Source organism: Orcinus orca, chromosome X, assembly GCF_937001465.1.
Source record: "Orcinus orca chromosome X, mOrcOrc1.1, whole genome shotgun sequence".
In the NCBI taxonomy this organism is placed as follows: Eukaryota; Metazoa; Chordata; class Mammalia; order Artiodactyla; family Delphinidae; genus Orcinus; species Orcinus orca.
Window position 1 is genome coordinate 88,114,809 of NC_064580.1, and position 25,670 is coordinate 88,140,478.

A 25,670-nucleotide genomic window follows, 5' to 3' on the forward strand; every position below is an offset into this window, starting at 1 on the left:
TACAGCATCTTCACATTTCCACTTTAAACTTTAGAAGTTTCCATCCAGAGACTCATGCCTTAAAAAGAGAGGAAGTACTTCCAACTAGGTCAAAGTTGCCATCAGGCATGCACTCTCAAAGCAAAGCTGTGTGAAAACTGGGCCTGGGGCAGACTGGGGACACTTAGTTTCAGGTCCAGGAGAACACAAAAGAATGCCATTTCCTAGCATGGTAATGTCATTCATTAATTCAATTAACAAATATTAGCAAGCACCTAGGATGTGCCAGGCTCTGTTATGGATGCTGGGGTCCACTGGTGAATAAAACAGATGGCAATCCCTGCCCACATGGAACTTCCATTATGGAGGGGGGAGAGGAACAGACAATAAGAAAGAAAAATGAATAAAATACATAATATATTACATTAGAGTAATAAGGTAGGGAAGGGGCATATAGAATGTTCATGGAAGGGGTTATAAGCTTAAATAGGGTGGTTAAGAACGGCCTCACTAAGGTGACATTTAAATACAAACTCCGAGCTGTCGGATTTCAAGTGCCTCAAAAAGGTGTCTTCTGTACTTCAATCCCACCATCACCTGATCTCAGGCCCTTGAAGGCATGGTATTCCCAGTTCCTAGCACAAATATTTGTTAATCTCTTGTGCTCAAGACAAAGGGAGCTCTAAGATGTAGACCTTGTACTCAGAGAGGTACCTTCCAGGTGGAAAACCAACTGAGAGAGGTGTTAAGGAATTTTCCTGAGGTGTAAACAAAGTGCTTTAGGACACAGAATAACTGGTAATTCTGCTTAGGGGAAGGAACAGTGTGTTCAGTAAGGCTGTCCCAAAGGAGGTGACTTTAGAGCTAAATCTTGAGATGAATATGAATTAATGGCAGGAGAGTGGTCATGGGTGGGAAAGTCTCTCTTCAGGGGGAAAAAAAAAAAAAGGAGTAACTTGAGCAAAGACCCAGAGATGGAATCAGAAAGGACATTTTCTTGTGGACTGTCCCTCCTTAAGGTACTCCATCCATCCCATGATAAAACAAGCACACACTCACCCTCAGGCTCTCTGTCCTGGCTGTTGGGAAATCCTTATCACTTTCCACACCCTCATTTCTCCCCTAGCCAGCAGGAAAAGAAAAAGTTGAGTCAGGCGCACATCCCTAGAATCCAGGGTCACCCTCTCTAACTTCAAGACAATTCCTTCTGAGTTGAGATCCCCGAAGGTTTCATTCAACTAGGTACACCCAGGGGTGTGTACTTATAGTGGCAACGTGGCAACCAGCCTCATGTTGGAAGTGAAGTGGGTAAGACATCAGTGAGGTAAGTGGTCCAAAGTCTCTGCAGTGCCTCTGAGGTGGAGTCAAGGACCAAAACTTAGGCTTCAGCTTGGAAGGGAAATTTTTAATCACTTAGTCCTCACCTGTGAGCTATTTAGTGTTCCTAACATCCAAGACAGCAGAGGTGGTGTGATAGGGGATAAGAACACAGTTCGGGAGTCAGATGGCCCAGCTCTGCCCCTCATTAGTTGGGTGATTTGAGACAAAGCACTTAAACTCTCAGAGTCTCCCTTTCATCATAGCATGCTTATAATTGTAGTGCCTAGCACATACACTTATCATTAGGATTATGTGAGATAATTATGTAAAGAATTTATCATAGTCCCTGGCTCAATGAATTCTAACAACCATGATTAGTAGCAGCCTTTAAGGGGAAAAGCTCAGAGAGTATCAACCAGAATGCCACAGGGAGGAATTGGGACATCGGGATTGACATATATACACTATTGATACCATGTATAAAATAGACAACTGATGGGAACCTACTATATAGCACAGGGAACTCTACTTAATGCACTGTGGGGTCCTAAATGGGAGGGAAATCCAAAAGGGAGGGGATATATGTATATGTACGGCTGATTCATGTTGCTGTGCAGCAGAAGCTAACACAACATTGTAAAGTAACTATACTCCAATAAAAATTAATTAAAAATAATAATAAACAATGTTTTTTTAAAAAAATCAGAATGCCACATACACTCACAGACCAATTGTCCCTGAACAGGCCTCCAAACTTCATTTCACTGCTCTAGCCTAGTGAGAGGCACCTGAAATTGTGCTACCAGAAATGTTCATCCCCTGCTAGGAAAAGTCTCACAAGCCAAGTTGGTGGTCTTTTTCTACTAGGACTTCCAGCAGGTGCTTTAAAAAAAAAAAAAACACCAACAGCTACAACTACAGCAGAAAACTTCACTAGGGCCTCAACTCTTTGCATTAAACATTGTTCTCTCCACAGACCAGCGGGTAAACACATAAGGTCATTAACACCTTAATATTAATGGATTTATGAGGGGTGGGGATGGGGAGCTGAAAGCAGAAAAGAAGCCAGTTAAAAATAGAAGGTACAAGATGTACTGAAGACTAATATCTGGCACAAATGTACAAGGCCTAGGATCAACCCTGCCTAAAGCAGTATTCTGGAATGCTAGGTCCTCTGGTCCTGAAGAAGCTGGCAGGCTACTGGGGGAAGAAAACTTTGGTTGATGAGAAACATCACCTGTTTGAGTCACCAAAATTCTCACCAAATGATTTCACCACCAAAAAACCCAACCATTTTATTCAACGTTAAGGGCTGGAGGAACATCTTTTCTGCCCCTTTACAAACCATCACAGAAGACGGAAGCGTTCTGTGTCCCTTCTGAGGGCTGTGGGACCCTCCTCCAGAAGCGTACCCCCGCTGCCTGCTGGAAGGATGGCAAGATAAAGCGGCTCAGCTCCAGAGCACACAGCTGGGTCCCCAGCCCAAGCGCAGAAGGTGCCCACTGAGGCAGGGCTCGGGGCCAATCGGCCTCCAGTCTTTTAAGCTGCGGCGGATCCACCGTGGGCAGGGAAGCGGACGCCGCGAGGTCAGAGGTCCGGAAAGAGTGCGGGGCCCAGACCCCGCGCGACCGCCGGGCGCTTCTAGAGACACCCCCGAAAAGGTGACTCGACGCCCCGGAGGGTGCAGTTCCCGCTAGGAGCTCGGCCCCACCCCCGCCCCCAGGGCCAGCTCCCGGGAGGGGCCCCGGGCTCCGGAGGGCGGGAAAAGTCGGCCACTCTGAAGGAAGCAGAGCCCCGAGGAGCACAGCCCGTGGCGGCGACGGATGGGCCGGGGAAATGGTCAGGGGCGGCAGGGAGAAAGCAGAATGGTGGGGAGGGACCGCCCCAACAGACGGGAGTCAAAGCGTGGGGGGTGCGGTCCGCACAGGCGGACGGAGAGAGGGAACAGGGGATCAGCTAGGGACACGGAGAGACTAGGAGAGCGGAAGGGGGTAGGGAAGCGCGCAGGTCCCCGAGATGGGGGTGGGGGCGCTTAGGCAGCGAAAAGGTACTGGGGGCCCAGGAGGCGTCCCGGACAGAGGGCGGAGGGGCGGTCGCGGACCACGGACCTACCTGTCACCTGCAACAGGTGCCGCGAGAAGGCGAGACGTCCCAGTACCGGATTCAGGGGAGGGTCTCCGAGTCCGGGAAGACCGCAACCCCACTCTGGCGGCTGGCCCTTCTTACCCTCCCGGGAGGCGGAAAAAGCTGCAACTTTCCCTGGAGCGGGGGAGGAGCTGGACTCTTAAAGGGGCCGCACAGCGCTCCGGGCTCCTTGGTAGGGGGCCGCGCCTAGCGAAGGGGAGCTCCGAGAGCTAAAGCCTTAAGGCACTGGAGGGATGCCGGCCCCGGTTAGCAAAGGGTGCTTGAAGCCTGTCGATAGCAGTCTAAGACTAGACCTGGGTTCCATGGGTGGTCACTCTCTCAGACGATACATCATCATTCTCTTCCGCTCAGCCTGAGCCAAAAGTTGTCAAATTGTTGTGTACTTCTAAGAAGATGAAGGCTCGAGACCGTATAACTTGGGAAGATAATGATACTATTCTGCTCCTTTGACTTTCCACTTTTTATAGCAAATAAAACTGTCTGTCTAAAATAGAAACGTTTTGGGGAAAGGACATAGACTAAATTCACACATGGACACAACTGGTTAAACTCACTAGTAATCAAAGAAGAGCAAATTAGAACCATAATGCAACTCTTTGGCAAAGGTTTTGTTTGTTTGTTTTTATAACACTTAATGAAGACAAAGTGTTCAAACAAGCTCTTTCATAATTGCTAGTAGGAGTGTATGTTGGTTTAAAACCCTTTTAGAAAGCATGTGAGCAATATATATCAATAGACTTTAAAATGTTTATATTTACCCAGTAATTACAGATTCCTCTCCCCCCTCTCCCTCCCTCCCTCTCTCTCTTTCTCCATTCTTCTCATCAGCCATTAACCATGCTCAAGTCCCTCTCATCTGTCATAAGCAATTAAACATGCTCAAGTCTCTGCCATCTTAAAAAAAAAATCCTCCCTACACACTAGGTACCTCTCCAGCTCCTCTTTATGGGCAATTTCTATTCCCTTACTTCTTACTCAGCAATTTGGCTTCCTTCCCCCAACACTCCACTGAAACTGTGCTCAACAAGATACCCAACCAATGACCTCCATGTCAAAAAAGCTATATTAAATAAATAAATAGGGCATTTTTCCCTTTTTATCTTCCTTGACCTCTCCCCTACATTTAACGCTGTTAACCATTTCCTCCTCCTTGAAAGTCTTCCTGTGGCATCTATGATGCCATACTCTTTTGCTTTCCCTCCTATCCCTTTGCCCTCTCCTCAGTCTCCTTTGCATATTCCACTTCTGCTATCTGACCTCTGAAAGCCAGACATTCTCAGGACTAGGCTACATATACTCTTTCCCTAAATGATCTTTCACTCACTTGGCATGAATTACACCATCTATATGGCCACAACTGTAATTTTGTAGTTCTATCCAGACCTCTTCACTGAGCTCTGCTTTCTTGGCAACTCCACTTGGACGTCTCAAACTCAACACATCCAGTCAAACATTTTCTCTTAAATTTGCTCCTCCTCCATTGTTTCTTATCTCAGTAGGTGACAACATGCCACCCAAGGCAAAAATTTTGCACCTAGCATAGTGCCTGGCATATAGTAAGTCCTCACTAATATTTGTATAATGAATGAATGAATGTTTCCTAAGGAAACAGAAAAGTACACAAACTTTTTGTACAATTATGTTAATCACAGTATTACTTAGAATAATAAAATACTAGGGAAAAAAACCCTAATGGTTCAATGGTTAAATAAATTATAGTATAGTCATAGAATATTATCTAGACAATAAAATGATATTTACACATAGATCATAATGACAGGAAAATGCTTATGCTCTAGTATTAATTGAAAGTAATATACATTAATATAAAATATGATCACAACAATTAGTGAATATGAGTAGATATGCATGGAAAAAATGCTAAAAAGAAATATGGAAAATATTAACAGTGACTATCTCTAGGTGGTGAAACTAAATGAAGTTTTTATTTTCCTCCTACTTTTTTGTATTTTTCAACTTTCTTATAATAAGCAAGTATGGCTTTGATAATATAGATTTTTTGGAAAAATCTTAAAGGGGAAAGAAAAAAATCATTTTAATTCTAACAAATAAAACAGTAAAATTCAGCCTCCCGGCTTCTCCCCACAGTTTTCTTCCATACTTTAGCCCTTCAGTACCCCGCCCACAGCCTGAAGTGTGAAGAAGCCACTTCAAAAAGGAAATCCTTTTGTTTGGTCTAGCTTTGCCAGCTCAGCCCTCAGGGCCCCTCTGCTCAGCTCTGGGCTTTGAATGTGTTCACCTCCCTAACCTGGCCTGTGGGAACTCAGACCAAGCACTTCTCTGCTCCTTCTTTGCAGGTTGTCCTTGGTGGAGCTGGAAACACCCTCAGCCAGAAGGGACTTCAGAAAATATTTAGTCCAATCCCCTTATTCCTCAGCAAAACTTCCAGATATTATTTTATGTTTTTACTTCTTTCTACATGTGCAATTTCTAACTCTCCAAGGTCCACCTCGTTAAGGAGAATGTGAGGATCTGACTCCTTTACTGTAAGACAGTCTCACTGAACCAGCTACAAATACAGAGACAAACATAAACAATGAACCAAAACAAAGTTAGTCAGCGGCCTGTTTATACAGATTCTGTGCTTTGCAAACTGCTGTCAATTTCTGTTTGATCCTCCTTGTTTGCCAGGAGGATACTGTGCTCTAGTTCTTATGCCAAATATTGTGAGGGGTCCAATGCAAGCAAACTCAGACACTAACCCACTGCAACAATGTCAACAGGAATTTATGATTATCCTATGTAGAGTATGTAAGCTCCTGTCCCATAGTGAATGACGGATTCAATGAGTTGTTTCATTTTACCATGTTGAGGAAGTTCTGGCTGGTGCTAACTAATAAGACAGAGATTTTCCTCAGCCTTGGGTAACAGGATGCCTCAGTATTGAGCAATTACTCTCTTTTAAAAGTATTAAATATTTCAACTATCACATTTTGAGTGACGTAAGACTAACCTATATAAAAATTTCTATCACAGGAAGGGAAATCCCTGGCAGTCCAGTGGTTAGGACTCTGAGTGTCCACTGCAGGGGGCACGGGTTCAATCCCTGGTCTGGGAACCAAGATCCTGCATGCCTTGCAGTGCGGCCAAAAAAAGAAAAAAATAAATTAATTTTTAAAAATTTAATTAAAAAAAATAAATAAAAATTTCTATCGTAAGAATATAAATTCTCTCAGTTAATCTATGTACTTTTATGTAATTCCAGTCACAACTCTAAATTTTCTAGGATTAAGATGAGAACTGAGTAATTCCAAATAACATTTGGAATAATTAACAGTAAAGAATAGACGATACATTTAAGGATGAGGGAAGACATTCTATCAGATAGTAAAGACAATTCAATGGAGAAAGTCTTTTAAAAATGATGCTGGAACAAGAAAACATTTTTTTTCATATGAAAAAAAATGAACCTGTACTTATACCTCACACTGTATACAGAGCTTAAACTCAAAATTAATCATAATGTAAATGTAAACTATAAATGTAAAATGTAAATGTATAATTTTTTTAGAGAAGAAAGCCATGGCAGAAAATCTTTATGACCTTGAGTCAGACAAAGTGTTCTTGGTATGGTATACAAAACACAATCTATAAATGAAAAGATTGATAAATTGCATTTCATTAAAAACTTTTGCTCTGTAAGAGACAAGTCACAGAGAAAGCATATGAGAAAGCATATCTTCCAACCACAAATTAGAGAACTCATACCTTGAAAATTTTTAAAAATTAAAAGCAACAATAATGAAACAATTTTTTAAAAAAAATTAGATATAATATTTGAACAGACTCCTAACCAAAAAAGATATATGATGGCAAATGAGGACAGGAAAAGAAGCTCAACGCCATTAGTAACTAGGGAAATGCAAATTAAACAAAGGGCAGCACGAAGAAATTTTGGGTGACATCGGGATTTTCTGTATCCTGTCTTTGGTTGTGATTATCAGAATGTATCCATGTCTAAATCTCATAGAACTTTATACCAAAAAAAGGTTAACTTTATTTTATGTAATTATAATTTATTTTAATTATAATAAAGAAATGAATTGATAAATAAAAATTTATATCCAAAAATATTAAATATTTCAATGTATAAAAATAATATAACAAGCATATGCCAACTACCCAGCTTAAGAAATAAGGCATTATCAATACAATAAAAGCCCTCTGTATACACCTCGATCCCAAGGTTTTCACTGTCCCAGATTTCATCTTGATCGTTTCCATGTATATCTTTATACATTTTTTGCATATTTGTCTATCCCTAAACAATATGTAGTACTGTACATAAGTAGTATCACTCTGTATGTACCTTCTGCAATTTGCTGTCCTTACTCAACAGTATGCTTAGGAGATTTACCCCTGTAGCTTTAATTCATTCATTTTCACTGCTAGAGAGCATTCCAGGCATAAAAGTATTCTATCTTATACATGTGTTCTCCTATTGATCAGGTACTTTCAAATTGCCAAAGTCTTAATTCTTAGGATTCTAGCACACTCCCTCTATTTCTGGTTGGATAATAATTTACTTTTGTAAAAAACAACAACAACAAAGAAAAAGCAGGCTTCCTGACAAAGCAAATTTAGTGCACTAGTGAGTATAGGTTGTAAAAAGTAGACTCAGTCTCTTATTCAGGCAAGATCAGGGTTTCTCCACCTCCACACTATCGAGCTTTGGACCAGCTAATGCTTTGTTGCTGGGAGGTGTCCTGTGCATTGTAGGATATTTAGTAGCATCTCTGGCCTCTACCCACTAGATGCCAGTAGTGATAACCAAAAACGTCTCCATATATTGCAAAACGTCCTCAGTTGAGGACCACAGGTCAAGATGTACTGAGTACCCATTACATGAGAAGCACATTAGCAGGTTCTATGGAAAGAAAGATGAATAAACATTGAGAAAAAGTCCCTTTATTCAAAGATATATATTGAGCATCTACTACATGCAAAGTATACTGTGCTAGGCATGGAGATTTTGGTGACCCTTTCCTCAAGGAGTTCAGTTTATTGCATAGGGTGAAGGGAAGCAGACAAACCATAAACATAAAATTATAATACAATGTGGAAAGTACAAAGCTGGGGAGATGCACAGGATATGTGGGAGCATCTAGGAAGGCCACTTACACCAGACTGGTAGGGAGTGGTCAGTGAAGGGTCCCTGCAAAAAGTAATACCTTCTCTGAAACTTAAAAAAAATGAGTAGGAATTAGCTAGACCAAAAAGGGAATTTCAGGCAAAAGAACAGCATAGGCAAAAACAAAAAGGCGAGAAACACTAGGTCTATGCAAAGGAAGTACAGGAAAATTGGTGTTGGCTGGAGCAGAAAATGTAAGGGAGAAGTGATCATAGATGAGGCTAGAAAGATGGCGTATTAGTTTTCTAGGGCTGCCGTAACAAAGTACCACAAAGTGAGTGGCTTAAACAACAGAAACTTATTGCCTCAGTTCTAGAGGCTAGAAATCTGAGATCAGGTGTCTGCAGGACTACTTCTTTCTGAGAACTGTGAGAAAAAAAAAAAAAGCAGTTCCACTTTCCCAGCCTCTGGTGGTCTGTCGGCAATCTTAAGGGTTTCTTGGCTTATAGAAGCATCACCCTGATCCCTGCCTTCATCTTCACATGACATTCTCTTGGTTTATGTGTCCCTGTGTCCAAAATTTCCCTTTTCATAAAGACAGTAGTCATATTGCATTAGGGCCTACCCTAATGACCTCATCTTAACTAATTACATCTGCAATGACCCAGTTTCTAAATTAGAACACATTCTAAGGTACTGGGGCTTAGGACTTCAACATATGAATGTTGGGAGGGATATAATTCAACCCATAACAGATGGGTAGGGATTAGAACTTCAGAGGTCTTGTAAGTCATGTTAAGGAATTTGGACTTTATTCAGTAGCTGGTCACAGCCATTCAAGGAGGCCTGGAGTTCTCTATCATTTTTGGTGACGTCACTCAAATTATTTTTCATTCTTTTTATGGCTGAATAATATTCCACTGTATGGATAAGCCAGGTTTTGCTTATCCATTCATCAGTTGATGGATATTTGGGTTATTTCAACATTTTGGCTATTATGAATAATGCTGATATAAACATTCATGTATGAAGTTTTTTTGAACATATGTTTTCAAACCTCTTATGTACATACCTAGGAGTGGAGTTACTGGGTCATAGTAACTATGTTTAACCTTTCAAGGAATAGCCAGATTTCTTTTCAAAGTGGCTGTACCATTTTACATCCCCACCAGCAATGTATGAGGGTTCCAATTTATCCACATCCTTTGTAACAGTGATTATTATTGGTTTTTTGATTAGACGTCCCAGTGGATGCGAAATGATATCTCACTGTAGTTTTGATTTGCACTTCCCTAATAACTAATGATGTTGACCACCTTTTCATGTACTTACTAGCCATTAGTATATCTTCTTTGAAGAAATGCCTATTCAAACCCTTTGTCCATTTCTAAATTGGGTTGTCTTTTATTATTGAATTGTAAATGTTCTTTATATTCACTACTTAATACTCTTGAAAAGAGAGAGTGGGTTGGGGGAACGGAGAAGGGAGAAGAACATTGTTAGAAGAAGTGGCATGGAGTTGTATGCAGATGTTAACAGCTGGTTTTGCTGTTTGATTCAAGAGGAGAGTCCAGGTCAGGGGAAAATGTACTGAATTGTATTGAGGATGGGTCGTTTGTGGTCATGGCCAAAATAAATAAGTGCAGAACTGGTTTGTTCTTGGGAGGTTGATAACTTTTAAGACCTGTTCTGAGTGGTCATTTATTCTAATAAAAGCATCTCTGAAGGAAGGAAAACCATTACTTACCAGGATATGAAAGCAAAAGATAGGGGCGCCTTTTTACAAAATGTAATGACCATATGTGTTCTATTTTCCTTTGCCACTCTAGCAATGTTTGATGCTATTGCCCGCTCCTTCCTTATTAAAGTCTCCTATGGTTTCTGGAATATCATAGCTTCCTGGTTCTCCTATCTCTCACTGTCTTTCTTACTCTTCTCAGACCCCACTTTCTCTGCCTACACCTTAACATTTAAGACTTAATCATCACATTAATTTATTCAGGAGAAGTCTGAGGGCACTAACATTTACTAGTGCCTGTTAAATGTACTATTTTTAGGAGCTGGAAATGCAGCGCTAAACAAACAAAAAAGATCTTGCACACATGGAGCTTAACATTCTAAGTTAAAGAAAAATAAACAGTAGCACAGTAGCAAACACACATAGCACTTACTATTATTCTAATTACTGTTCTAAGATATTAATCTAAGACACACACACACATTTAGTCCTCACAAAAATCCTATGATGTAGATATCATTACTACTCCAATTTTACAAATAAAGAAACTGAGGCACAGAGAGGTCAAATGGTTAAGTCGGGATTTGAAGCCAGACAGTATGGCTCCAGCATCCATGTTCTTAACTAGTACTTTATATTGCTTCTCAGTAATAAATAAACACATCAAATAAGACTTACTAAGAGGTAGCTAAACTGGTATTTTAATTATCATTATTCACCAGTCACCTCCATTCCATACAGGAGAATTCTAGAAATTAATTGGAGGAAGAGAAAGAGAATTTTTTGCAGAGAATTCATGGGAGTAGAAGGCACTATCGTTCCCCTGCTCAAGCCAAGCAAAAAGGTCTCTGTTAAACCTTTCAAGAGGGGAGACTGGTGTCTTAATCCCAGGCAGAAGGCTTGCTGCACTACAGAAATTTTTAGGCCTGCCTGTGTAGACACTGAAGCAGGAAGAGTTCATGGGAGAACTTCACATGTGTCCTGTGGTGTCTGAATAAGATAGAAACTTGTCCTTGACTTTTACTTGAAGAAATCTGAAGGCAGAAGGCTGATTAAAGTTGTTCACAGCAGCAGGACAAAGAAAAAGGTCTAGACTTCCTAGGGGCCATGTTGTCTATGGGCCAGGTAGTTTCCTCAGAATGTATCTGGCAACTCCAGCAGAAGAATAAGGATCCTATGAGAATAAAGTTGTATGGGCGAGAGCCACGGGGGGAGGACAGTCAGAGTGTACATTGTTCCCATCAGGAATGGTGCAGGGAGGAGGTCCACTGAGGGAATGGGAAGTGAAGGAGTCTCTGAAGAAACCACAAAAGCACATTACAAGAAAAGGCAGGGGGGAGGGAGAAGATGGCGGAGGAGTAAGATCACCTTCCTCCCCACAGATACATTAGAAATACATCTACACGTGGAACTGCTCCCATAGAACACCGACTGATCGCTGGCAGAAGACCTCGGACCTCCCAAAAGGCTCTTGGAACTCCAGCAAGGCGTCAGGGCTGTGCCTCTGAAGTGGGAGAGCCAACTACAGGACACTGGTCCACAAGACACCTCCCAGCTCCACGTATTGTGAAACGGCGAAAATCTGCCAGAGATCTCAATCTCAACACCAACACCCAGCTTCACTCAACAACCAGCAAGCTAGAGTGCTGCACACCCTATGCCAAACAACTAGCAAGACAGGAACACAACCCCACCCATTAGCAGAGAGGCTACCTAAAATCATAATAAGGCCACAGACACCCCAAAACACACCACTAGACGTGGAACTGCCCACCAGAAAGACAAGATCCAGCCTCATCCACCAGAACACAGGCACTAGTCCCCTCCACCAGGAAACCTACACAACCCACTGAACCAACCTTAGACACTGGGGACAGACAACAAAAACAATGGGAACTACGAACCTGCAGCCAGCGAAAAGGAGACCCCAAACACAGTAAGATAAGCAAAATGAAAGAGAGAAAAACACAGAGCAGATGAAGGAGCAAGGTAAAAACCCACCAGACCTAACAAATGAAGAGGAAACAGGCAGTCTACCTGAAAAAGAATTCAGAATAATGATAGTAAAGATATCCAAAATCTTGGAAATAGAATACAGAAAATGCAAGAAACATTTAACAAGGACCTAGAAGAACGAAAGAGCAGACAAGCAACGATGAACAACACAATAAATGAAATAAAAAATACTCTAGAAGGGATCAATAGCAGAATAACTGAGGCAGAAGAATGGATAAGTGACCTGGAAGATAAAATAGTGGAAATAACTACTGTAGAGCAGAATAAAGAAAAAGGAATGAAAAGAACTGAGGACAGTCTCAGAGACCTCTGGGACAACATTAAACACACCAACATTCGAATTATAGAGGTCCCAGAAGAAGAAGAGAAAAAGAAAGGGACTGAGAAAATATTTGAAGAGATTATAGTTGAAAACTTCCCTAATATGGGAAAGGAAATAGTTAATCAAGTCCAGGAAGCACAGAGAGTCCCATACAGGATAAATCCAAGGAGAAATACACCAAGACACATATTAATCAAACTGTCAAAAATTAAATACAAAGAAAGCATATTAAAAGCAGCAAGGGAAAAACAACAAATAACACACAAGGGAATCCCCATAAAGTTAACAGCTGATCTTTCAGCAGAAACTCTACAAGCCAGAAGGGACTGGAAGGACATATTTAAAGTGATGAAGGAGAAAAACCTACAAACAAGATTACTCTACCCAGCAAGGATCCCATTCAGATATGATGGAGAAATTAAAACCTTTACAGACAAGCAAAAGCTGAGAGAGTTCAGCACCACCAAACCAGGTTTACAACAAATGCTAAAGGAACTTCTCTAGGCAAGAAACACAAGAGGAGGAAAAGATCGACAATAACAAACCCAAAACAATTAAGAAAATGGGAATACGAACATACACGTCGATAATTACCTTATGTAAATGGATTAAATGCTCCCACCAAAACACACAGACTGGCTGAACAGATACAAAAACAAGACCTGTATATATGCTGTCTACAAGAGAACCACTTCAGACCTAGAGACACATACAGACTGAGGGGAGGGGATGGAAAAAGATATTCCATGCAAATGGAAATCAGAGGAAAGCTGGAGTAGCAATTCTCATATCAGACAAAATAGACTTTAAAGTAAAGACTATTCCAAGACACAAAGAAGGACACTACATAATGATCAAGGGATCGATCCAAGAAGAAGATATAACAGTTGTAAATATTTATGCACCCAACATAGGAGCACCTCAAAACATAAGGCAAGTACTAACAGCCATAAAAGGGGAAATCGACAGTAACACAAGTAGGGGACTAGTAGGGGACTTTAACACCCCACTTTCACCAATGGACCTATCATCGAAAATGAAAATAAATAAGGAAACACAAGCTTTAAATGATACATTAAACAAGATGGACTTAACTGATATTTATAGGACATTCCATCCAAAAACAACAGAATACACTGTATTCTCAAGTGCTCATGGAACATTCTCCAGGATAGATCATATCTTGGGTCACAAATATAGCCTTGGTATATTTAAGAAAATTGAAATCGTATCCAGTATCTTTTCTGACCACAACGCTATGAGACTAGATATCAATTACAGGAAAAGATCTGTAAAAAATACAAACACATGGAGGCTAAACAATGCACTACTTAAAAACGAAGTGATCACTGAAGAAATCAAAGAGGAAATCAAAAAACACCTAGAAACAAATGGCAATGGAGACACGACGACCCAAAACCTATGGGATGCAGCAAAAGCAGTTCTAAGAGGGAAGTTTATAGCAATACAATCCTACCTTAAGAAACAGGAAACATCTCAAATAAACAACCTAACCTTGCACCTAAAGCAGTTAGAGTAAGAAGAATCAAAACACCGCAAAGTCAGCAGAAGGAAAGAAATCATAAAGATCAGATCAGAAATAAATGAAAAAGAAATGAAGGAAACAATAGCAAAGATCAATAAAACTAAAAGCTGGTTCTTTGAGAAGATAAACAAAATTGATAAACCATTAGCCAGACTCATCAAGAAAAAAAGGGAGAAGACTCAAATCAATAGAATTAGAAATGAAAAACGAGAAGTAACAACTGACACTGCAGAAATACAAAAGATCATGAGAGATTACTACAAGCAAATCTATGCCAATAAAACAGACAACCTTGAAGAAATGGACAAATTCTTAGAAATGCACAACCTGCCGACACTGAGCCAGGAATAAATAGAAAATATGAACAGACCAATCACAATCACTGAAATTGAAACTGTGATTAAAAATCTTCCAACAAACAAAAGCCCAGGACCAGATGGCTTCACAGGCGAATTCTATCAAACATTTAGAGAAGAGCTAACACCTACTCTTCTCAAACTCTTCCAAAATATAGCAGAGGGAGGAACACTCCCAAACTCATTCTACAAAGCCACCATCACCTTGATACCAAAACCAGACAAGGATGTCACAAAGAAAGAAAACTACAGACCAATATCACTGATGAACATAGATGCAAAAATCCTCAACAAAATACTAGCAAACAGAATCCAACAGCACATTAAAAGGCTCATACACCATGATCAAGTGGGGTTTATTCCAGGAATGCAAGGATTCTTCAACATACGCAAATCAATCAACGTGATACACCATATTAACAAACTAAAGGAGAAAAACCATATGATCATCTCACTAGATGCAGAGAAAGCTTTCGACGAAATTCAACACCGATTTATGATAAAAACCCTGCAGAAAGTAGGCACAGAGGGAACTTTCCTCAACATAATAAAGGCCATACATGTCAAACCCACAGCCAACATTGCCCTCAATGGTGAAAAACTGAAACCATTTCCACTAAGATCAGGAACAAGACAAGGTTGCCCACTCTCACCACTCTTATTCAACATAGTTTTGGAAGTTCTAGCCACAGCAATCAGAGAAGAAAAAGAAATAAAAGGAATCCAAATCAGAAAAGAAGAAGTAAAGCTGTCACTGTTCGCAGATGACATGATACTATACATAGAGAATCCTAAAGATGCTACCAGAAAACTACTAGAACTAATCAATGAATTTGGTAAAGTAGCAGGATACAAAATTAATGTACAGAAATCTCTGGTATTCTAATACACTAATGATGAAAAATCTGAAAGTGAAATTAAGAAAACAGTCCCATTTACCATTGCAACAAAAAGAATAAAATATTTAGGAATAAACCCACCTACACCTAAGGAGACAAAAGATCTGTATGCAGAAAATTATAAGACACTGATGACAGAAATTAAAGATGATACAAATAGATGGAGAGATATACCATGTTCTTGGACTGGAAGAATCAACATTGTGAAAATGACTCTACTACCCAAAGCAATCTACAGATTCAATGCAATCCCTATCAAACTACCACTGGCATTTTTCACATAACTAGAACAAAAAATTTCACAATGTGTATGGAAACACAAAAGACCCTGAATAGCCAAAGCTATCTTGAGAATGAAAAACGGAGCTGGAGGAATCAGGCTCACTGACTTCAGACTATACTACAAAGCTGCAGTAATCAAGACAGTATGGTACTGGCACAAAAAGAGAAATATAGATCAATGGAACAGGATAGAAAGCCCAGAGATAAACCCAGCACATATGGTCACCTTACCTTTGATAAAGGAGGCAAGAATATACAGTGGGGAAAAGACAGCCTCTTCAGTAAGTGATGATGGGAAAACTGGACAGCTACATGTAAAAGTATGAAATTAGAACACATCCTAACACCATACACAAAAATAAACTCAAAATGGATTAAAGACCTAAGTAAGGCCAGACACTATAAAACTCTTAGAGGAAAACATAGGCAGAACACTCTATGACATAAATCACAGCAAGATCCTTTTTGACCCACCTCCTAGAGAAATGGAAATAAAAACAAAAATAAACAAATTGGACCTAATGAAACTTAAAAGCTTTTGCACAGCGAAGGAAATCATAAACAAGACCAAAGACAACCCTCAGAATGGGAGAAAATATTTGCAAATGAAGCAACTGACAAAGGATTAATCTCCAAAATTTACAAGCAGCTCAGGCAGCTCAATAACAAAAAACAAACAACCCAATTCAAAAATGGGTGGAAGACCTAAATAGACATTTCTCCAAAGAAGATATACAGATTGCCAACAAACACATGAAAGCATGCTCAACATCATTAATCATTAGAGAAATGCAAATCAAAACTACAATGAGATATCATCTCACACCAGTCAGAATGGCCATCATCAAAAAATCTAGAAGCAATAAATGCTGGAGAGGGTGTGGAGAAAAGGGAACCCTCTTTTACTGTTGGTGGGAATGTAAATTGATACAGCCACTATGGAGAACAGTAGGGAGGTTCCTTAAAAAACTACAAATAGAACTACCATATGACCCAGCAATCCCACTACTGGGCATATACCCTGAGAAAACCATAATTCAAAAAGAGTCATGTACCACAGTGCTCATTGCAGCTCTATTTACAATAGCCAGGACATGGAAGCAACCTAAGTGTCCATCAACAGATGAATGGATAAAGAAGATGTGGCATATATATACAATGGAATATTTCTCAGCCATATAAAGAAACGAAATTGAGTTATTTGTGGTGAGGTGGATGGACCTAGAGTCTGTCATATAGAGCGAAGTAAGTCAGAAAGAGAAAAACAAATACCGTATGCTAACACACATATATGGAATCTAAGGGAAAAAAAATGTCATGAAGAACCTAGGGGTAAGACGGGAATAAAGACACAGACCTACTAGAGCATGGACTTGAGGATATGGGGACGGGGAGGGGTAGGCTATGACGAGCTGAGAGAGTGGCCTGGACATACATACACTGCCAAGCGTAAAGTGGATAGCTAGTGGGAAGCAGCTGCGTAGCACAGGGAGATCATCTAGGTGGTTTGTGACTGCCTAGAGGGGTGGGATAGGGAGGGTGGGAGGGAGGGAGACGCAGGAGGGAAGAGATATGGGAACATATGTATATGTATAACTGATTCACTTTGTTATAAAGCAGAAACTAACACACCATTGTAAAGCAATTATACTCCAATAAAGATGTTAAAAACAACAAAAAAGAAAAGGCAGTATTGGGGCATTACAAAGGGCATTGTAGCCAGATTACACCAGCCCCAGTCAGTTAAGCCTCACTGTCCCTTTAAGACTCTCTCTTCCTACCTACCTCAACACTGGAGGAGCCAGAAGCTGCAGAGCAAGTGGGGGAGGAAGTGGATCCAGGAGAGTGAAAGAACAGACCAAGTCACTTTTTTTCATTGAAGATCTGTGGGATCTCTAGTCAAGCTGCACTGGAGGTTGAAGGCTGAAAGAGAAGCTTTATATTCAATGTGAGATAGAATTTTTAATTTTGAACGGTTGAACTTTTTAATGCCTGTTGATTAAGCTATTGTAAATATCTGAGAGTAGCCAAAAAGCCAATGGGTTATATACCTAACATAGTACGGGATAGTAATGTGTTACCAAATAAAAGCAGGGTAAATGAATAGAGAGTGATGGGGTGATATTTTACATATGTTAGTCAAGGAGAGCTTCTCAGAAGATGTGATACAAATGAAGTGAAGAACCAGGCCATAGGAATATCCTTAGCCCTTAGCCCTTTTCAGTATACACATTCTCCTTGGGCTATCTCATCCATTCCCATAGCTTAAATTCCCCTGATGACTCTCAATCTTGTATCTCTACCCTAATTTTTTTCCTGATCTTCAGACTCATATATTTAATGTCTACCAGATATCCCTACCTCAATGATCACAACTACTTCAAATTCAACTTCTCCAAACTTAAACTTCACCTTCCTTCCAAACCTCTTCTGTCCCCAGTGTTTTCCATCCTAGTGAATAGCACAAGTAGCAGAAGCCAGAAACTGTCCCCATATCTAACCAGTCCCAGATCCTATTGTTCTCATCACATAAACAGATCTTGAATTCCCTCCCACTGCCACTACCCTAGCTCAAGTCATAATCATCTCTCACCTGGACTACAATAATAGCCTCCTGACTGGTCACCCTACTTCCAATCTATCTTCCACACTGCAGCTAAAGTAATCTTTCCTAAATCCAAACAGAATAGAGAAACTCAATACCGCTGGATAGTTCTCAGAGTTGAGTCTTTCATGTGGCTTAGAGGGACTTTTATGATCTGCTTCCTATCTATCTTACAAGCCATCTCTTCCACCACTCCTTGTTTTTGAGCGCTCCTCTCTCAGCCAACCTAAATGATTTGCACTTCCCTCGAAACCCCAAATTCTCTTATGTCTCTTCCATCCTCCTTTATCTTTGCCATGCTAATCCTTACTCATTCTTCAGCTCACATGTGATGTCTTCTGGAAAGCCTTTTCTGCACCCCACTAAGATGGGTACCCATGCTCTGTGTTCCCCCTGTCCCACAGCACCTTCTATATATTTCTGACATAGCAGTCACTCCATGGTATTCTCACTGTTCAAGTGGTGGCCCTTCCCATTAAAATGTGAGCTCCTCAAGAGCAGGATCTATGTCTTATTAATCTCTGTATCAATAAGACCTGACATATAACACAGGTTCTCTTTCAAAATCCAGACTGTTCCTCTGCCTGAACTCCTCCTTACTCATCCTTGCCCTTTAAATTTCTAATCATTCCTTAAGAATTCATTAGCTTATCCTACTGGATGTTTGTGTGCTACATAGCTAACAGATTGTTCCTCCTAGGGCTCTCAACTGGGAACAAAGTTGTCCCCCTCCCCAGGGGACATTTGGCAATGTCTGGGGATACTTGTGGTTGGCACAACTCGGAGAAGGGATAGTGTGCTACTGGCATCTAGTGGGTAGAGGCCAGGGATGCTTCTAAACATCCTGTAGTACACAGTACAGCGCGCTCCTCCAACAAAGAAGTATCCAGACGAAAACATCAATAGTATGGAGGCTAAGAAACCCCCACCCAGACCCCCACGCCGAGGGCAAGCAAAGCCCCGCAGCTCTGGTGGACTTTTCTAGCCTTGTTTCTCTTGTGCTGAATTAGCTGCCTGTGAAATCCAGTCCTGTCTTCTGAGGTCTAAGATAATAATGAGGAGGAAAAACAAGTCATAAAGATAAAGTTCTTGTGGTCTTGGGTTTTCCTGGATGAGCAAAACCATATTTGAATGTGTGCTAAAACCCATATTTGGGAAAATACTTACAGAGAGATGAGCCATTCTACAAATGGCCCAAAGGGCTTTAACTAGATTCAGAGAGCTCTTTAGAGCTATTTTTTTACTCAAGCTAAGTGCACTAGACAAACTCCTGTACAAGTGGAAAAGGAAAGAGTAATGAACATTTGTTGAGCTATTTCCATATGCCAAACACTATGTAAAGTACTGAGCTATTTCTATATGCCAAAGTACTTCACATACATTATCTCTTTTAAAATCTTCACAACAGCACTATAAATTAGGCACTGTTACTATCTCCACTTTACAGGTGAGGAAACTGTGGCTCAGAGAAGCTAAGTAACACATTAATGATAAATGAAGAAATAAGCACTTAAATCCAATGCCTTTCTATTACACCATGCTAGGATGATTCAGTGTAAAGGCACATAAAAATCAAGTTCTCAAGGCAGAAGATATATTCTAACTCTTTCAATGTTTTGTTTGCTTCTGTCAAACTTAAAAAAGAAAAAGTAGTTTGGCATCCACTCTAAGTCCAGTTAACACTTTGTTTGATTCTTCACACTTGAGTAGGGCCCATCTTCCTTTGGTACATTTCCATTAGGGGCACTGTAGTCCAATAGGATCAGGCCTAGGCTGTGAATCAAAAGATATAAACCCATTCAATTAATCACGTGTACTCAAAAATATTGACTGGCATTTTACCTCACTATTCCTTGATTTCTCACCTGCAAAATGATAAAGTTTGATTATGATAACAATAGGATATGATAAATGTGATATACCCCACATACAGGCTTTTCTAATATGTAACTTTAGGGTCCTTTCTCAGGCCCAGACCCACTCCCTAGCCAAAATTCCCTAGGATTCAGTCTGCTTTTCCCTCTTTGCAAAACTACAGCTGCCCTTTCTATCCCTTTGGGGTCCTCATCAATATTCCCCCTCCACCATTCTGTAGAGTGGGAAACAATCTCAATATGCTAGACGACGATCACAGGAGTTCTTTTTGTGTAAGCTGCTATACCATCATGAAACTAATCCTTCCAAAGGAAGTGACTATTGCATGAGCAAGAATCAGAGGAAAGCATGGATCGTACAATTTTTCTGTTGCTGATAACAACACCATTGAAGACTGTTCTAGCATCATATATAATGCTTCATAGGAATGGTGGTCATTGTAATAAGATTGTGCCTGCCTTATAATGCCTCAATTACTCAAGCATCAACATGCCTCAATGCAAAGGACAGTTTTTGGTGATGTGGTAGCATATAGTCTAAACATTTCACACCACAACCTGCATTACTAGCCTCTCCCCCACTCTGCTTATATCTACTCTAGTATCACAAGCTTCATCTTCAAGGATTTGGAGGTCACATCTCCACCTACCTTGCTGCTGCCATTCCTTTCTGATAGTGCAATTCAAAATTTCTCTCTTCATACTTACAAGGAAGGACTGCACAACTCTTCACCTGGGTTTAATCCCTGCTTCTTTCTCTTAAAATACTCTTTGTGGTTCTTCTTACACTCCTGCTTGATAATCTTGGGGCTGTTTTTAATGTGTAGCCAAAGATATGTGAGAATGAAACCTGATGAAAATAAACTGCAATTACATGTGCAGGCAGTAACTAGGAAGCTTCAGCAAATTTGTTGAGTCCTGGCACCCATTTTGAGTAAACAAACAAGTTTTCTGAGAGTCCACCCTTCCCAGATACCGTTCTATTTGAAGTTTAGTAAACTTACATCTCACCCCCACATGAACTGAAAAGTTGCAACAAGATTTCCAAAAGAAAGATACATGATTAGTGCAGTTAAAATGAAAAGCGGTCTTTTTTAAATAAGAAGATTGGTTCCCTCTCTGCTCTAAGTCCTATGATTGGCCTGTGTCAAATTTTTTGCACGGTATCTCTTTCTTCAGGTCTCAAAAAAATCACAGCAGGAGCTTTTTAGAGTGAAACTTGGGCCTTGAAGAATAGAACAGGAAAGAAAGAACAAGCAAGGATGATGTCAAAATTCCATCCTTCCATTGCTACTGCTGTCAGAGGAGGAAACTGGTAGAAAGTTGATGCTTCTGTTGCTCTGAAGCAGTGAGACAAATAATCAAATGGGACATACCCAGGGGGAAAAAAAACCGTGCATCAGCACCAATCAGCTAGCTCAGAGTAGCCTCAACTCTTTATACATCTCTGCCTGGGCAGATTCCGCCACTCTGGGGTCTATTTTAGCAGCCTAATTTATAAACTTGATGACAAAGGGGTTGATTATTTGGGGTCAGCATAACACTGGGCAGTGGAAAAGCAAATACAGGGGATGAGAACAAGATGTTCCATACATACATAATAGTGTCATTTCTTTTGAGGAGACATAGGAATCAAATGGCAGGAATTTTTGGCTCTTCGGATTCTGAGGGAAAACAAAATGACCTTGGCATCTAGAAAATAAGCTCCAGTTCCGAAGACTGTAGTTATTACCCACAATAAGATTAGATTCTGCCCTGTGGGAACACATTTGTGTTCTGCAGTCAGTTTGGGATTAACCTTTTCAGGGCCGCTGGAGAATTAATTGGTTCTTAACTTCACTCTAGGCTGCCTTAGGCTCCAGAGGGTTCCATGTATGGCAAAGGAGCTTTGTGCAGAGCAGCCAGCTGTGCAACTGTGGCTTATTTACCCATGCTTCTGGCTTAGATTCCTCTAAATGTGAGGCTGGAGAAGGCAGCCCCTCCCAGAGAGCACACAAGCCCAGCCCAGCACAGCAGGACTTAGTGTGGGTGGGGTTCATCCAGTGCATCAAATACGACAGTTCAGAAAGGGGTTGAACTATGAAACCACCCCAGGTCTGCTTCCTCCTCCACCGTGCTTCTCTTTTCTTCAATTGCTCCTGCCTTATACACCCTACTACAGATGGGGCAGTTGTGAAAATTCCGAAAGCCCAAAAATTCAAGCTGGCACTGCTTCAGGAATTGTGGATTTTTTAAAAAGAAGTGTACAACTTAGTTTAAAAGGATATTCATCAAAATGTTAATAGTGGTTATTTCTCTGGAGTGGGATTACTGGAGATTTTTCTTTTCTCTTTGTGGTTTCCTAAATTTTCCATCATGACCATGTATTACTTGCGTAGATGTTTTTAAATGTCTTGTTTAAAAAGGTAACCTTCCTAGATGATACATTTTTATTTCCCTGGTGCTCTATCTCCAAGCACTGGAGAACAGCCCAGAAAATGTACAGAAAAACACCCAAGTGGGGAGTTTTCCACTACCAGCATTATTATTCTTTAAAATCATGGAGATAAGGCAAAGGATGAATATATGAACAGACTATCAGCAGGGCCTTGGAAGGAAAATAATTCACTCCAGATGGTTCAGATGAATAGACTGTGAAAAGACTGTTTACAGTGAGTGGTCAGGGTTACAGGAAGAAACAAGGAAGAGTGAAGTATGAGTGGGAGGGTCAAAGGAAGTAATAGCGTTGCCAGAGCCCAGTGAGTGCTGGACCCATGGAGGAGGAGGAGCCCAGTAGGTACTCCAGCTGTGCAGGGATGAAGCTACTGCCAGAAGTGCAGTGCCAGCGCAGGAAGGGAGTTGGGGAGAAATACTCTGACCTCCCTTTCTTCCCACTAACTGATCTCTTACCATTTCTACCCCTCTACCAAACCCAACTACAAGCCAGCAGGCAAAGGAGCCAAGAATATACAGTCCACAGGGGTAAACCTAGAAAACAGAGCAGGACTATGAAGAATAGAAATTGGATGGGGGTAGGGGGCAAAGAATAATCAGCATGGCCTACCCCTTTTGTCACTCAGAAGCCACTCCTGTCCTTTATGCAAAAGAAGAACTATCGGGCTTCCCTGGTGGCGCAGTGGTTGAGAGTCCGCCTGCCGATGCAGGGGACACAGGTTCGTGCCCCGGTCCGGGAAGATCCCACATGCCGCGGAGCGGCTGGTCCCCGTGAGCCTTGGCCGCTGAGCCTGCGCGTCCGGAGCCTGTGCTCCGCAACGGGAGAGGCCACAACAGTGAGAGGCCCGCGTAACGCAAAAAAAAAAAAAAAAAAAAAGAAGAACTATCATTTCCAACACAGAGGAGACACAAAATCTATAAGTCACCATATCATCATGAGGTGGTATTCAGTTATATTCTTATCTGGAACCTAAATTATAAGAGTTGTCACCACCCGTACCCTTCATCAAGGAAGCAAGGAAAGGGAAGTGAGAAAAAGATAATTGATTAACATCAAATATGTATAGTTCTTAGAGTCCCCACTTGCTGAGAAACTAAGCCAACACTCCCTCATCTCCCTCCCAACACCCCCTCCCCCCAGGGAACAAGGCCTCCTCTGCATACAGTCCTTTCAACAAATGCCCTTGGGGAAGTTGCCTGACAAGCTAGTGTTTGACCTCCTCTGGATCCACATTCTCGTCAGCTCCAAGTCCATAAGGCGTTAGATTGCCAACACAGCACAAATTGGAGGAGTACTGATCTCAGAGAGACAGCAGTGAGCGGTTCTGAAGAGAGATCTTAGTTTCCTGCACAGGAATTGAACCTGGGTAGCCTGGATGAAAACCAGGAATCCTAGCCACTAGACCACCAGGGGCTAGAGGCTAGAAGCAAAGTGGCCCTGGCTCTTTCCCCTGTTTGAAAGCAAAACTGTTTCAAGTAGGCAAAAACTGTAAAAACAGGTACAAAGTTTATTATTAGAGATGCAGCACAACATATGGGAGAGCACACAGAGAAGCAGTTTGTTTATTTAAGACAGAGACAAGGCAGAAATACACACCCAGAAAGAAAGGGTATGGGTATCCCCCCTAATGAGGAGGAGTGCAGTGAAGAGGTGGTTTAAATCACTTACCTAGGACAGTCCTTCGGGGTCTTTGTTTACATTTGGCCAATTATCTTGTTTCTTTTTTCACACCTGACTGGTCCCAGGACCCTCCCCAACATGCGTGCTCAATTTTTGCTAAGATGGATCCCACCCCAGAGGCCTGTGGGTGCATGTCCACACTTATTATGTGGTGGCACTTCCTCTCTTTTTGAACCCCAAGGAGCCTTCCTGCACATGTGCAGACAGGGAAGTTTTCCTTGACCTCAGGAGTGGTTATCTTATCTCTTCAGCAGAGCTCAGCTTCTGCCACTAGCTTTGTCCTTGGAGTGTCTGGGGGGAAACAAAGCTTCAATTTTACTCCACTTGACAAAGACCAGCTGTCCAGGCCAGGGGCCCATCTATCTCCTACCTCAGTACAAGGCTTGATCCAAGAGAGAGCCTATTCCCCAAGAGACTCATAAGACCTCAGCAGTCTATACTGACAGGAGCATAGGAAGCATGTATGGAAGTGAGTTCTAAGGGTGTTGACCAAGGGAGAAGAAGTGTAAGATGTGATAGGGTTGAATTCACTGATGTACTCACCCAGAATTGAAAATTTAAAGTGTTGACTGAAGCACTGAGCTGTGTTGTAATGGTCTATTAAATTGGCCAATCAAAGCCTGGCCAATCAAAGCCTGGACTGCAGTCATTGAAGTCAAAATGCCTGAACTTCTCTGACATCCTATAGAAGAAGGAGTCCAGAGGTTCTGGGTAATGGATATAACAGAATAGATTTACTTGCAAACTGCTTAGCTACCCCTAACCACACCTCCTCGAGGACACAGAGGACACGCCCTTCACCAAGGCATTAAAACATGTATTGATGCCCTTTCTCTTCCCTCCCATTCCTGAATAATTCAGTCTAAAAGCCATTACGTGGGGGGCGGAGAAAAGCAGGCATCTAGAGGGCAAGGTATTAGAGCCTAAGTGGGGTAAAGAAATGTGAATAAAAAATGTTGCCTGCCATATCAGCAAACAAAGGATGCTGTGGCCATTAAGCCCTCAGCCACTGGAGCCACCCTCAACGGTGCGCCCTGATGGGAGTGGGGATGGGAAAGAAGAGGATTCTGGCCCCAGATTGCTGAGGTACATATCAAAGGAATGATTTCACTGAGCCTAGACTCTTGCATTTTCCTATACACAAAACAGCACTAAATTCATTAACTAGAGATGTCTGGTTTTCTTTAATTAACAGTAACCTTTTGATGTTCTGACTACCTGGTCTTTGTTGCAAAACCCCTATGTATCCTGCCTCTTCCCTTACTTCTTCGTCCCAGGCTTGAGTCCTCAGAAAGTCCGCTAAATAAAACATAATTCTCAACTTTTAGGTTGTGCATTTTTTCAGTTGACAGAAGGCATGGCATAGGGTTATGAAGCCCAAG

General features: G+C 41.3%; 1 protein-coding gene across 14 annotated transcripts in view; it reads right to left on the minus strand.

Annotated features, from left to right (window-relative positions):
• The window catches only part of SYTL4 (synaptotagmin like 4), a 196,502-nt gene that overhangs the window by 101,216 nt on the left and 69,616 nt on the right, over positions 1 to 25,670 (minus strand). Inside the window, exon 1 of one of the 14 annotated variants that reach the window (XM_012538146.3) lies at positions 3,412 to 3,547. The exons of the other annotated variants lie outside the window; for them this stretch is intronic. The gene's annotated coding sequence lies outside the window, so the exon portion shown is untranslated. Of the gene's footprint in view, positions 1 to 3,411; positions 3,548 to 25,670 lie in introns of those variants that run through there. 14 annotated transcript variants of the gene reach the window in all.